The 16,015-nt window shown below is 45.9% G+C and overlaps 1 protein-coding gene across 1 annotated transcript in view; it reads left to right on the forward strand.

Annotated features, from left to right (window-relative positions):
- myo10l3 (myosin X, like 3) overlaps nucleotides 1-16,015 on the forward strand; it is a 346,533-nt gene that overhangs the window by 56,713 nt on the left and 273,805 nt on the right.

A 16,015-nucleotide genomic window follows, 5' to 3' on the forward strand; every position in this document is an offset into this window, starting at 1 on the left:
CAGAGGGGGAGGAGTCACTATCATGTGAGGAGGCAGAGTGGGAGGAGTCACACTCATGTGAGGCAGAGTGGGAGGAGTCACTCTCATGTGATGCAGAGGGGGATGAGTCACTCTCATGTGAGGCATAGTGGGAGGAGTCACTATCATGTGATGAGGCATAGTGGGAGGAGTCACTCTCATGTGAGGCAAAGTGGGATGAGTCACTCTCATGTGAGGAGGCAGAGTGGGAGGAGTCACTCTCATGTGAGGCAGATGGGGAGGAGTCACTCTCATGTGAGGAGGCAGAGTGGGAGGAGTCACTCTCATGTGAGGCAGAGTGGGTGGAGTAACTCTCATGTGAGGAGGCAGAGTGGGAGGAGTCACTCTCGTGAGGCAGAGTGGGAGGAGTCACTCTCCTGTGAGGCAGAGTGGGAGGAGTCACTCTCATGTGAGGCAGAGTGGGAGGAGTCACTCTCGTGTGAGGAGGCAGAGTGGGAGGAGTCACTCTCATGTGAGGCAGAGTGGGAGGAGTCACACTCATGTGAGGCAGAGTGGGAGGAGTCTAATGACCCCAGGCTCTGCCACCAGTCCACTGGCTCCAGATGTGGCACACACACACACACACACACACACACACACACACACACACACACACACACACACACACACACACTCCCTGGGTCTGAAGTGCATTCCTGGAATAACTCTGGCATTCCTGTTGCCATCACTGTCTTGATGATGTTGAAAGAGAGTTGGATAGATAATAGATACACAGATAGATCCTTGTAAGAGCTTCAGCTGAGTGACGACCCAGTGCAGTAATCACGTCTCTGCAATCTGGAGGTGGTTGTGGAGAACGAGAAGAAAGCTGGGAGCTTCCCTGGTGAACGCCACACCTCCTCTCACCCCCCCCCCCCCCCCCCCCGCCCGCCGTGCCAGTAGTACATAGTGACATTATTGATAGAGTCTCTGTATATTATTTTGTAAATGTATATATTATTATTTACTATGTACCACTGCTGCTAGAATATTTGCACTAAGTTCTCTTTTACCTCTATATTTATTTCACTCATTCATTTCATTTTAGCTACTGTTTATATTTGATATAGTCCTGTATATTGTGTGTTGTGTCATATATGTTACTTTATGTTTATAGTGTCCTATATATGTTACTTTATGTCTATATTAGATCTTTTAGTTTTTATTATATACACCGTGGGAAGGGGGGAACGCAATTTCATTTTTCTGTATGTCTTGCATACAAGGAAAATGACAATAAAGTTGACTTTGACTTTTTACTTATTACACCTATGTCTCACCTGTTCTCCTGTTGCTGATGTGACACTAATCTTGTATCTATGTTTTGCTTCCAGCCTTCTGACTGTCTTTGTCTCCTGCTCTGTAAAAACAGTTGCTTCTCAGTATCGGCCTGTGTACGTCTACAAGGGCTGTGTGTTGACAAGAGTCTGGCAATACGATACCTATCAGGATATGGGGTCACGGTTCAGCTTGTTGTGATGTACATGTCAAAACTGGGGGGGAAATCATAGTAAAAAGTAGTTTTTTTCTTTTTGCTGAATGAGTTTTTAAAATGATAATCATCTCTGGTAAAACTGTTGATTATTGGATGGTGAAAACTCACAGATTTGTCAATGAAATCAACTAACCTAATTGATTAGTCAACAAATCCTACTATTAGCCAACTAAGAATTTCTTTAGTGAAGGAAGCCCTGTATCATTTATCATGTGCTATCATTTATCATGTACTATAATTTATCATGTGCTATCATTTATCATGTGTGTATCATGTATCATTTATCATGTGTGTATCATTTATCGTGTGCTATCATGTATCATTTATCATGTATCATTTATCATGTATCATTTATCATGTGCTATCATGTATCATTTATCATGTGTGTATCATTTATCGTGTATCATTTATTATGTATCATTTATCATGTATCATTTATCATGTGTGTATCATTTAATTATCATGTGCTCTGTGTTACAATACAACATCCCCTTCTGGCAAATGAAAGATGCCACTTTTATAGATGCAACCTTTGTTTCCTTGCAGAGTAGTGCAGAGAAGGGGGTGATAATGGTTTCTCCCTGGGTCCTCCAGGACTTACTTACTTACTTACGCCTTTTACCCCGTTTGGGGCATAGGCCGTCAACAAGGGTTCTCCAAGCATCCCGATCCTGAGCCAACCTCTCAAGCTGGCCCCAACTGTGTGTCCCATCTTCTTGGCATCATCTTCCAAGTCTCGGCGCCAGGTGTTTCGTGGTCGGCCTCTCTTTTTTTTCCCTTGGGGGTTCCACTTGAGAGATTGTCTTGTGATGCTCAGGGATGGTTTACGGAGTGTATGGCCAATCCATCTCCAACGCCGTTGGAGAATCTCTTTCTCTGCTGGCTGTTGTTGTGTTTGTTGCCACAGGTCTTTATTGCTGATGGTGTTGTTTACACATTAATTACACATCTGGAGGATTCGGCACAGAGAGGTGTTTAGGAAAACTTGTAGTTTATTGGTTGTTGTGACAGTGGTCCTCCAGGTTTCAGCGCCATAGAGTAGGACTGACTTCACGTTGGTGTTAAATATCCTGATCTTGGTTGTGATGGAAATGTCTCTTGAGCTCCAGATGTTTTTTAGTTGGAGAAAGGCTCCTCTGGCCTTGCCAATCCTGGCTGTCACATCAGCATCTGTTCCACCTTGCTTGTTAACCATTCTGCCCAGGTAGGTGAAGTTGTCTACCTCTTCCAACGCTTCTCTTTCCAGAATGATGGGTGATGTGTTGTCAGCATTGATTCTCATGACCTTGCTCTTCCTTCTGTGGATTTTAAGCCCAAGCCAAGTAGGGCAGAGAAACGAAATGGCATACAATGGACATTATGGACGCAGTTAGAAGACCTCGACTTTGCAGATGACCTGGCCCTTCTCTCTCACACCCAGCAGCAGATGCAGGCTCCTCCAAGGAAGGGGGTGATAATGGTTTCTCCCGGGCTCCTCCAGGAAGGGGGTGATAATGGTTTCTCCCGGGCTCCTCCAGGAAGGGGGTGATAATGGTTTCTCCCGGGCTCCTCCAGGAAGGGGGTGATAATGGTTTCTCCCGGGCTCCTCCAGGAAGGGGGTGATAATGGTTTCTCCCTGGGTCCTCCAGGAAGGGGGTGATAATGGTTTCTCCCTGGCTCCCCCAAGGAAGGGGGTGATAATGGTTTCTCCCTGGGTCCTCCAGGAAGGGGGTGATAATGGTTTCTCCCTGGCTCCCCCAAGGAAGGGGGTGATAATGGTTTCTCCCTGGCTCCTCCAGGAAGGGGGTGATAATGGTTTCTCCCGGGCTCCTCCAGGAAGGGGGTGATAATCAGTGGTGCAGTGCTGGGCAACCGCGGTCAAACAGCGTTTGGGCTTCGAAGTGCGCGCATCCTATTATTATGCAAAGTCTAGGTGATAAGTGCCTAGACTTTGCATAATAATAGGATACCGTTTGGCCTCCGCCCATATTACGACTGCACCCCTGGTGATAATGGTTTCTCCCAGGCTCCTCCAAGGAAGGGGGTAATAATGGCGGTCCTCCAGGAAGGGGGTGATAATGGTTTCTCCCTGGGTCCTCCAGGAAGGGGGTAATAATGGCGGTCCTCCAGGAAGGGGGTGATAATGGTTTCTCCCTGGGTCCTCCAGGAAGGGGGTAATAATGGCGGTCCTCCAGGAAGGGGGTGATAATGGTTTCTCCCGGGCTCCTCCAGGAAGGGGGTGATAATGGTTTCTCCCGGGCTCCTCCAGGAAGGGGGTGATAATGGTTTCTCCCTGGCTCCTCCAGGAAGGGGGTGATAATGGTTTCTCCCGGGCTCCTCCAGGAAGGGGGTGATAATGGTTTCTCCCGGGCTCCTCCAGGAAGGGGGTGATAATGGTTTCTCCCGGGCTCCTCCAGGAAGGGTGTGATCGTCCGCTGTGCTCTCAGCGAGCTCCTAAGAGCACCTTTTCTTATGTTAATCATGTGCACATGAATTACGCAGAGTGCTCATTATAGTAACATGGGGGATTAGTGAAGACTCCCCTCCCCCACCACACACACACACACACACACACACACACACACACACACACACACACACACACACACACACACACACACACACACAGGGTAATCCGTATGGTCTCCCCTGAGGCTGATGAGGGTGTTTTTTTTATCTCTACTCTTGACCTGTTAAGTGACAAGCCTGCTAGCTAGCAGGTATTAATCACACACACACACACACACACACACACACGATTATCTTCAGGTGTCCTCCATTCATTGTTCAATTCCATATGCTGTGAAAACCAGAGATGCAGTCAGATTAGAGTCACTCAGTGATGATGACAAACTGTGCTGCTGACTCCTCTGTTATTTAACACAATTACATTTGTCTTGTTATCAGGTGACCTCTCTGATGTGTGTGTGGAGCCATGTGGTGTATATAGACTGTGTTAACCCTTTCACTGCCACACTACAGAAGGTTATAACCCTTTACTATCACACTACCGACGGTTACCTACGGTAGTGTGATAGTAAAGGGTTAACCTTCTGTAGTGTGGCAGTGAAAGGGTTAACCTTCTGTAGTGTGGCAGTGAAAGGGTTAACCTGATGTTGTGTGGCAGTGAAAGGGTTAACCTGATGTTGTGTGGCAGTGAAAGGGTTAACCTTCTGTAGTGTGGCAGTGAAAGGGTTAACCCGCTGTTGTGTGGCAGTGAAAGGGTTAACCTTCTGTAGTGTGGCAGTGAAAGGGTTAACCCGCTGTTGTGTGGCAGTGAAAGGGTTAACCTGATGTTGTGTGGCAGTGAAAGGGTTAACCTTCTGTAGTGTGGCAGTGAAAGGGTTAACCCGCTGTTGTGTGGCAGTGAAAGGGTTAACCTTCTGTAGTGTGGCAGTGAAAGGGTTAACCCGCTGTTGTGTGGCAGTGAAAGGGTTAACCTTCTGTAGTGTGGCAGTGAAAGGGTTAACGGATGAGCTAACCGCTAACCCTCCACGCTGCTGCTGTGTGTGTGGAGCCATGTGTTGTATATAGACTGTGTTAGCGGATGAGCTAACCGCTGCCTCCAGCGCTGCTGTGTGTGTGGAGCCATGTGGTGTATATAGCGGAGGAGCTAACCGCTAACCCTCCACACTGATGCTGTGTGTGTGGAGCCATGTGGTGTATATAGCGGAGGAGCTAACCGCTAACCCTCCACACTGCTGCTGTGTGTGTGGAGCCATGTGGTGTATATAGACTGTGTTAGCGGAGGAGCTAACCGCTAACCCTCCAGGCTGCTGTGTGTGTGGAGCCACTTCACTTAGCAAAAGCGAAAGGCCTCTCCTCTGTCCTGATTCTCCTAGATCTATCTGCAGCCTTCGACACAGTCAACCACCAGATCCTCCTTGCGGCCCTCGCAGGAATGGGAGTGGCTGGCTCTGCGCTGACATGGCTGTCATCATACCTCAATGACCGCTCCTACCAAGTGTCATGGAGAGGGACCCTGTCGGCCACCCGCCCCCTGCGGACGGGTGTCCCCCAGGGCTCGGTTTTAGGACCCCTTCTCTTCTCCCTCTACACTAAATCACTGGGTAACATTATCACGTCTCATGGCTTCTCCTACCATTGTTATGCCGACGATACTCAACTCTTCCTCTCCTTCCCTCCCTCAGATATCCACGTCTCTGAGCGGATCTCGGCCTGTCTGTCCGACATCTCCGCCTGGATGACGTCCAACCACCTCAAACTGAACCTAAGCAAAACAGAATTGCTCCACCTGCCGGCCAAATCCTCCCCCCTAACCGACCTTTCAATCACAGTCGAGAATGCAGCTGTGACTGCGTCCCCGACCGCCAAGAACCTTGGTGTTGTCCTCGACGACCAGTTGAACTTCTCTGCTCACATCGCAGCGACGACCAGAACCTGCCGATTCCTCCTGAGCAACGTCAGAAGGATCCGCCCCTTCCTGACAAAAGAAGCCACCCAACTCCTCGTCCAATCAACAGTCATCTCCCGCCTCGACTACTGCAATGCACTGCTCGCTGGCCTCCCGGCCACTGCCACTAAGCCTCTTCAACTCATTCAGAACGCAGCGGCCCGCCTGATCTCAAACCTACCGAAGTCGGCCCATGTCACCCCACTTCTTAGGGACCTGCACTGGCTCCCCATTGCTGCACGAATCCGCTTCAAGGCCCTCGACCTAGCATACCGTGCGGCAAAGGGAACCGCTCCCGCCTACCTCCGGTCAATGGTCTCTAACTACACACCATCAAGACCCCTACGCTCTGCATCTTCTGGCCGCCTCAGACCTACTCCTATCCAAGCTCCGGGAGGGTCATCAAAGAGAAGTCGCCTATTCTCAGTCCTTGCCCCACAATGGTGGAATGAACTACCCACCCCAGTTAGGACAGCCGAATCACGTCCAATCTTTCGCCGTCGACTAAAGACGCACTTCTTCAACCATTATCTGAATTAAAAAAAAAAACTATAAAAAAAAAAAAATCTAACCCTAACTAACCGTACTGTCATGCACTTGTCCTAATAAACTAACCTACACTGTGGCACTCAACACTTTGATGAACATTGTTACTCAGCTGATAGAGTTGTGCCCTTCCTGATGGCTTGTCGTACAGAACTTGTAAGTCGCTTTGGATAAAAGCGTCAGCTAAATGACTAAATGTAAATGTAAATGTAAATGGAGCCATGTGGTGTATATAGACTGTGTTAGCGGAGGAGCTAACCGCTAACCACCAGGGTAAAAAATCGCGCTGAGCCATGGATGCACACTGAAATACTGACCGCTATGAAAGCCAGAGACAAAAAATGCTCTGAGTTTCGTAAAAGTCAGTCAAAGCTTACCAAAAGCACGAGCAGTGAACTCCAAGACCACGTGACTGAACTCAAACTAGAAAGAAACAGACTAAGAAATGACGTAAACTCCATGATCAAAACTGCTAAAAAAAATTTCATCAATGACAAAACCGAGGAAAACAAAAATAAACCACGTGAACTTTGGAAATTACTCAACAATCAACTAGGCTGCAGTAAAAAACTCAAAACCAGGTTCTCAAACATAAACATAAAGACGGACAACACGCTCATCACAGACAAGCTGGATGTAGCCAATTACTTAAACACTTTCTTCACAAACATAGCCACAACACTGGTAAACAAACTACCCTCCCACTCAGGGCAGTATGGGGTAGAACACATAGTAGCATACTACATGAACCTAGGCGTCCACAAAGACGACTTCAAACTGGAAATAGTAACTACAGATGAGGTACTCAAAAAACTGAGCGCCCTCCAACCAAACAAGGCCACTGGCCATGACAACATCCCCTCCAAATTCCTCAGAGACTCAGCAGCAGCCATCACCCCAGTCATCACACACATAATAAACCTCTCCATAAAACAGGGACACGTCCCCAAGGACTTCAAAATTGCGAGAGTAACACCCCTGCACAAAAAGGGCAGCAAATTAGACCCGGGTAACTACCGCCCTGTTTCTATCCTTACATCCATCTCGAAAGTCATGGAAAAAATAGTATACGAACAGATCGAAAAGTACCTCGCGGAAAAAAATCTAATCTACGAATTCCAATCTGGCTTCAGAACATCCCACTCCACTGACACATGCCTTCTCTACTTGAACGACCACATCAAACAAGAGGTGGACGCGGGCAAATACTGCGGCATGGTCATGCTGGACCTACAAAAGGCCTTCGACACTGTCAATCACACCATTCTGATTGACAAGCTAAAAGCAATTGGTTTTGATAGTTTATCAGTGAGCTGGATACAATCCTACCTGGAGGGGAGGGAACAGATGGTGGAAGTAAACGGTACCCTATCCCCCCCCCTCACAGTGAGCTGTGGTGTTCCACAAGGAAGCATACTAGGACCGCTACTATTCCTAATTTATGCAAATGACATGTCGTCAGCTTGTGACTGCAACTTGTTCCTGTTTGCGGACGACTCAGCCCTGCTGGTCTCTGACAAGAACAAGTTACAGGTTGAAAAAGCCCTCAGCTCGGAACTAGGCAAAATCTGCATATGGCTCGCCGACAACAAACTATCATTACACATGGGCAAAACAGAGTCCATTCTCTTCGGTTCAAATAACAAACTCAGCAAGACCGACGGCTTCTCGGTTACAGTGGGTGACAATATTATCACAAGGAAAGATGAAATTACCTACCTGGGTTCCATCCTAGAGGCTAATCTTTCCTGTGACAAAATGGCATCCAATGTAATAAAAAAAGTCAACCAACGAACGCGATTCTTGTACCGGATCTCCTCTCTGGTAAACAAGAATACCCTGAAGACTCTAGCAGGAGCACTCATTCAAGGGTACTACGACTATGCTTGCACCTCATGGTACCAAAGCACCTCAAAGGCACTAAAAAACAAATTACAAACATCTCAAAACAAGCTAGTCAGACTACTACTTGACCTGACTCCTAGAACCCACCTCACCCCTGCCCACTTTGACAACCTAGGATGGCTTAGAGTAGACGACAGAGTACAGCAACTTGCAATGGGCCTGGTCTACAAGATACACTACGCGACCAAGGTACCCATGTACATGTCAAAATACTTCCCAAAGGTCAGTGAATACCACGATCACAACACCAGAGGGAGCTCCACAAATCATGTAAAACCCAGATTCGGCTCAAACAAGGGACTAAACACGTTTCGCAATTATGCCACATCAATGTGGAACGCCCTACCTAAAGCTGTAAAGGAATGTGAATCACTACCCACCTTCAAAAACACTCTCAAAAAACACCTACGTGAGACTGCAATTCGAAACTGGCCCCTACAAATGTCCTAACCTAGTTGTACAGTAAATGACCAAGTAAGGCTTTGTCAATATTCCAATGTACAGTGTAAAATGTGTGTGTGTCCCCTTCCCAACCCCCCCCCCCCCCCCCCACCTCCAATGTACAGCCCTCACCCAACCCACCCAACCCCACCCCACCCAACCAACCTCCTCCAATGTACAGTTTCTATGCCAAATGTATATACACTCCTTTTCTGGACACTTTTGTATCACAAACAGTACTGTATTTGCAAATCTGATATGTCATAAATGTATAGATGTAGCAGTACTGTCTATCTGTATGTCATGTATGTCATATATGTTATGATGAATTGAAAATGGGGGACCCTGGTGTAAACAAGACGAAAGTCTTTCTCTGGTCTGCATCCCCTTAACAATTGTATGTATTGAGCTGTACTGTACTGTACCCATTCTGCAATCTGTTAATAAACTTTTCAATCAATCAATCAATCAATCAATAACCCTCCAGGCTGCTGTGTGTGTGGAGCCATGTGGTGTATATAGACTGTGTTAGCGGAGGAGCTAACCGCTAACCCTCCGCGCTGCTGTGTGTGTGGAGCCTTGTGGTGTATAAAGACTGTGTTAGCGGAGGAGCTAACCCTCCACGCTGCTGTGTGTGTGGAGCCATGTGTGGTGTCTAGACTGTGTTAGCGGATGAGCTAACCGCTGCCTCCAGCGCTGCTGTGTGTCTCTGTTTATATCGGCCTCCGCAGGGGTCCACACTGGTCCTAGGAGTCGACATGAATTAGTGGACCACTAACTCCCTCCGCCCTTCATCCCTCCCTCCGCCCTTCATCCCTCCCTCCCTCCCTCCCTCCCCCTCCCACGTGGATTTGGGGGAAGCCCCCTGTCCCCTGGGGGCCCCTCCCTCCCTCCCTCCTCCTGCATTAGCTTGATTCTTGATCAGCTGCTCCCCCCCCCCCTCATTAATTCACCACCTCTCCTGAAGGTTGCCTCTCTGTTCACAAGATCCCTCCCCTGTCATGCCCCCCCCCCCCCCCAACCATGCTGGCAGGGTACCAGCCCCCCCACCACCGCCACCACGCTGGCACCAGCCTCACCATGTGTGCCGTGCAGCCGTTATTTATGGGAACAAAGGAACAAATGAACTGCGGAGGTGCAATTTTTACATCGTATTCAGTTCCATAATCGGTCAGATTTTTCCTTACGGAAATCCAGATTGCACATGTTATGGCAAGATGGCACCTGCACTCAGTGCTGCATACATGGCAAGATGGCACCTGCACTCAGTGCTGCATACATGGCAAGATGGCACCTGCACTCAGTGCATACATGGCAAGATGGCACCTGCACTCAGTTCATACATGGCAAGATGGCACCTGCACTCAGTTCATACATGGCAAGATGGCACCTGCACTCAGTGCATACATGGCAAGATGATCAGCACACAATATCCCCAAAATATAACACATCGGGGCGACAGTGGCTCAGTAGGTAGAGCAGTCGTCTGGTAATCCGGAGGTTCCCGGTTCGATTCCCGCTTCTCCCGGGCAGCGTGTCGAAGTGTCCTTGAGCAAGACATTTAACCCCAAATTGCTCCCGATGAGCAGGTTGCCTCCGCCGTCGGTGTGTGAATGTGTGAGTGAACGGGTAAAATGTTTTGGATAAAAGCGATATATAAATGCAGCCATTTACCATTTACATCAAGTTGACTGTATTATTACATTTTTATATTTAATTAAATATTTAATAAACCCTGCAGTATTATTAAATAGGGTTATTCAACTTAATAGGGTTATTCAACCAGGCACATTGAAATATACTGGTGCTGTTTCCATGTGGGGGGCACAGTAGGAGAGAGATGTGGCAGCATCTGTTTAGATTAGATTAGATTAGATTAGATTAGATTAGATTAGATTAGATTAGATTAAGATGTATTGTCATCATACAGCCCAAGTATCAGTACAACGAAAATAAGTTTGGCATCCAACCAGAGTGCAAATGTAACAGTAAAGTGCAATAGTAATATACTTTTCATTTCATTTCATTTTTATTTATTCGTACATAGAATTATTACAGTCCAACAGTACATATTAATATGATCCACTAAATTCCATGGCCGAAAGAAACTGGAAGAAGAGAATTCTTATTTGTACCTGCCCCTACACACATACAGTACACTGATAGACTATGTGCAATGTTTACCAAACCAAACAGAATGTACATACTTATTTTGCAGAAATGGAAACATCAACACAATTAAATTAACATAAATGAATACATTTTGTGTATCTATCAGTTAAATTGCATAATTAGTAGTGATGCACGATATATCGGCCGCCGATATAATATCGGCCGCCGATATAATATCGGCCGATATGGCCGTTTTTTTACACATCGGTATCGGTCCGATATCAAGATAGGGCCGATATTAAATTAAATTTTTTTACATGTTTTGGCCTTAAATAGTTTCAAAATAGCAGTCATTTCTGAAAATAAGTTACAAAAGTAAAAAAAATATGCGTTTTGGAAAATAGCTCTTTATTTGATTATCATAAAAAAGTGTTTTCTATACTGAGATATCGACATCGGTAAATATCGGTATCGGCCAGAACAGCAATATTAATATCGGTTATCGGTATCGGCCACAATTTTCACATCGGTGCATCACTAATAATTAGGTTGTATAGTAATATACAATGTACAGGTGGTTAAACTGGGTACAAAAATATACAAATTACTACTGTATATACAAATTAGAGTGTAGTGCTAATCAGATGTATGTACAGAGTTGTAAATAGAGACGGTACTGTATGACGACTACTGGCCAGCAGTGTAACTAGTAAGAGTAGGATATGTACAGATATAGTAAAGGACTACTGTAGGTGCAGGTAAGTACAGACAGGTGAGGATAGGTATATATATGCTGTGGGAATAAATATATATGGTATACATCCTCTGGACTAGTCAGTAACAATGCCCCTGTTGTTACGGTGTTAGGGACACCGTACAGCAGCTGCGAGTGCCGTCCTTCGGATGAGACGCTAAACCGAGGTCCTGACTGAATTCGGTCGTTAAAGAACCCAGGACGCCTATCGTAAAGAGTAGGGGGTTCCCCCGACGTTCCTGGCCAAATTCCCAATCAGGTCTCTGACATCAAGGCCACCTAATCATCCCTTCCCCTTAATTGGCTGATATCAATCCCTGTCTCCTGAGCCGTTCAGCCATTGTGTAGTGTGATGTGTGCCTGGTGCCATTGTGTAGTGTGATGTGTGCCTGGTGCCAGTGTGTGTAGTGTGATGTGTGCCTGGTGCCAGTGTATGGCAGCCATTGAGCCTGCATAGCCCAAGGTTGGGTGCTACCAGTGGTGGTGAAGGAGGCAATTTCCACCCTACACTGTGGGGAGTGCTTTGAGTGTCTAGAAAAGCGCTGTATAAATGCAAGTCATTATTATTATTATTATTATTATTATTATTATTATTATTATTATTATTATTATTATTATTATTATTATTATTATTATTATTATTATTATTATTATTATTATTATTATTATTATTATTATTATTATATACAGCATTATAGTACATGCTATCATACAGAGCTAAAGGTTATATGCAGGTGTACAAGCAAGTATATAGAGGGGTTATATGTATATTCAGACAAATATGGCTACAATATATATATATATATATTAGAGGTGCGCATAGATTAATTTTTTTAATCTAGATTAATCTATCTGCAATCCTGGATTTAATCTAGATTAATCTAGATTAAAATGGCTAAAAGAAAAAAAAAAAACCTGCCGAAGGCATTCAAAATAATGTGTGTTCTACCCAAATAATGACCAGAAGTAAGTCCTTACTTTTTCTTTTCTCCTTATGTTTCTCAGGCCAGGTGGCCCATTACACCATGAGCCCATCTCCCGTTTCCAAAATGCATTACAGACTGTAAAAAAAAAGCTGTTTTGCTATGATAATTGGTAATGAAATATCAAAATAATGTTCAATAAGATGTACTTGTGTTTAATAAGTTGTTTTATTCAGAAGTTAACACAAATAAATAATATTACCAGTACAGTACAGTATCTAGCACACTCTCAGGAGCAAAACAGAAAGAATCATTTCAAACTTGAACTATGTGACATGGCTTGAATCAACTGCTCCAGTGGAGTTGCTCAGTGGCCAATGGTGTCAACTGTGGTTGTACTGGGCAGCTCCCAGGTGTGAATGGAACTGTGTGAATGTGAAGCAGGGCGTTCCTGAAAAAGAGCATCTGTGCTCAGCGAACCTACCCTGGGTAAATAAAGGTAAAAAAAAAAAATGTTAAAAAAAAAATTATTTTATTTTTTTTTAGATTCATGCGTTAATTATATTATCGCGCGATACTAGTATAGCGTTAACGCAGCACGTTAACGCCGTTAACGGCCCAGCTCTAATATATATATATATATATACGGTAATATATATATATATATATATACGGTAATATAAAGATATAAATGTAAATATGCAGTGCATACAGCACTGTTGTACATGCTATCATACAGAGTATATGGGTATATATGGTGAAGCAGTATGAGTTGAGTATAGGCAGCAGAGTTCAGAGTCGTACAGTATGGGTAACAGAGCCTAGGGTGTACTGTAGGCAATGGAGTCAGAGTTCAGAGTTTATATGTTTGGAGGGGAGGCTGTCAACGTGGCACCGAGTTCAGGGAGATGACAGCTGAGGGAAAGAAGCTGTTCCTGAGTCTGCTTGACCTGGAGTGCAGGTTCCTGTAGCGCCTCCCGGAGGGGAGGAGGGCAAACAGTCCATGGTTGTTGGGATGACGGTGTCCTTGACGATGCTGCGTGCCTTCATTCCTCAGACACCGTTTGTGGTGGATAGACTCAATTTCAGGGAGCGATGTACCAGTGATGCGTTGGGCGGTTTTTTCATCACCCTCTGCAGTGCTTTGCGGTCTGAGGCCGCGCAGTTGCCGTACCAGATTGTGATGCAGTCGGTGAGGATGCCTTCAATGGCGCACCGGTAAAAGTTCACCAGAATCTGAGGGGACGGGTGGGCTTTCCTCAGTCTCCTCGGGAAGAAGATGCACTGGTGGTGGTGAGCCTTCTTGACCAGTGTTGAGGTGCTGAGGTTCCAAGAGAGGTCCTCGGAGATGTGGACCCCCAGGAATTATCTGGGTATCTGACAGATGCTGTATCAATCTGAAGCCAGAGGACCGAATGATTGGGATCAAGAATAACTGAACGACTGGTCATGACATGCATGTGCATGAGAGCGTGCGCACACGCATGCACGCACACACACACACACACACACACACACACATTTTAATACTTTATTTGGTTCCACAAATTATATTACATAAACAGGGAATCAAATGTATCAGGGCCAAGCAGCACTGAACACTTAAGGGTACACATAGCACCTCCTTCTCCACGTGGCTAAGCTGCCAATAATAGCTGAGACAGAGCAATATTTGGCAATTTGTTTGGCTTTTCTTTTAGACATTGCAGCAATTCTCAGACCGGTCATGGTGCATTTGTGTACATGGCCAAGACTTCCGAACACAAGTACACTATATCTACACTTATACCCAAGGTCAGCCATCACACTGAGCAGTGGTTGGTATTTTATATACTTGTCCCACACACACGCACACACACACACACACACACGCACACGCACGCACACAGCTGATCGTGGATTATAGGAGAGGACAGCAGGAGACACACACACCACTGATGATTAACGGGGCTACCGTGGACAGGGTGAGCAGCTTTAAGTACCTGGGGGTCCACATCTCAGAGGATCTGACATGGTCAACACACATAGACACAGTAGTAAAGAAGGCGAAACAGCGCCTCTACCACCTGAGACAGTTAAGGAAGTTCAGAGTATCGGGGAAGATACTCCAGTCCTTCTACTCAGGAGCTGTAGAGAGCATCTTGACCGGAAACATCACTGCCTGGTATGGAAACAGCACGGCACAAGACAAGAAGGCCCTACAGAGAGTGGTGCGCTCAGCCGAGCGTACCACGGGTATTGCACTACCTCCCCTGCAGGTTCTATACAACAAGAGGTGCAAATCCAGAGCCTGCAGGATAATGAAAGACCCTCACCACCCCAATAACAGCCTGTTCCAGCTGCTGAGGTCAGGCAGACGCCTGCGAACCCCAGCTACTAGGACAGAGCGGCTTAGGCTCAGCTTCTTCCCCCAGGCCATCAGAGCCCTGAACAATGAACATTGAGTGCCACAGAACACTGAACTATCCACACACAAGCACACATGAACACACACACGACACGCACGCTGTGCACGCTCACACACTAGCAGCCACTTAACACTTTAACATGAGCGGGCACACACTCATGCCGCACACTTATGGCCAAAAGGAAAGGCCACTTTAAATTAGAATAACAGGAACAGTGTATTGCACTACCAAAGCTACCTAGCATGTCCTATATGCTCTGTAAATAACTATGTACAGATACCGAGATGTCACACTGTTACCTGTTACCTGTTTATTGCACAATGTTGTTTTTTATTGGATTCTATTATATGTTGTAACACTGTATTGCACATCGTTGCGGGCAAGACCACCCGCATTTCATTGTATACTTGTATGCCGTGACAATTAAAACTCTTGACTTGACTTGACTTGACACAATGCATGAAGGGATCACTTTGAGTTCAACCCCATCGGTTGCAGCATACGCTGGAATACACGTCCGCCTCTTGCACCTCAGGGGGGAGGTCAGAGGTCGCCTCCTTGGCCGTGCGCCTCTGCATTGTTATGATAATGTCCGTAGTACGTCTTGGTATTTGAGCTGTGAATAAGAGTGGAGGACTGGAATGCCGTATAGCGGTGCTGTGGGGTGGAACAGCTGCTCGCAGCGCGGCTTTAGGTCGGGGTCCTCCTCCACGGCCTGAACCAAACAAATTAGAGGCTTTGTCCGAGGGGCCAACAGAATGTAATCATCCCTGACGAGGAGTCCTGGCCAGTAGGGCTGAGCCCAAACGTTCTAACCTTCGTTCGTTACGTTGGCATAAATCAACATTATCATTTAAAAAAATAATAATAATAATAAAATGTATTGTACTGTGTCTATTCATTCTGTTTAAACCAATGGGGTTTTTCTTCACAGTTGCAGATAAAGATTAGGCTACACTAATATTATAGTATTAAAAGAAACTGATGAGTTCTATTCACGAAAGAAAGTTGATTTAATAA

This window comes from Notolepis coatsorum (genome assembly GCF_963971535.1).
Source record: "Notolepis coatsorum genome assembly, chromosome: 5".
Lineage (NCBI taxonomy): Eukaryota > Metazoa > Chordata > Actinopteri > Aulopiformes > Paralepididae > Notolepis > Notolepis coatsorum.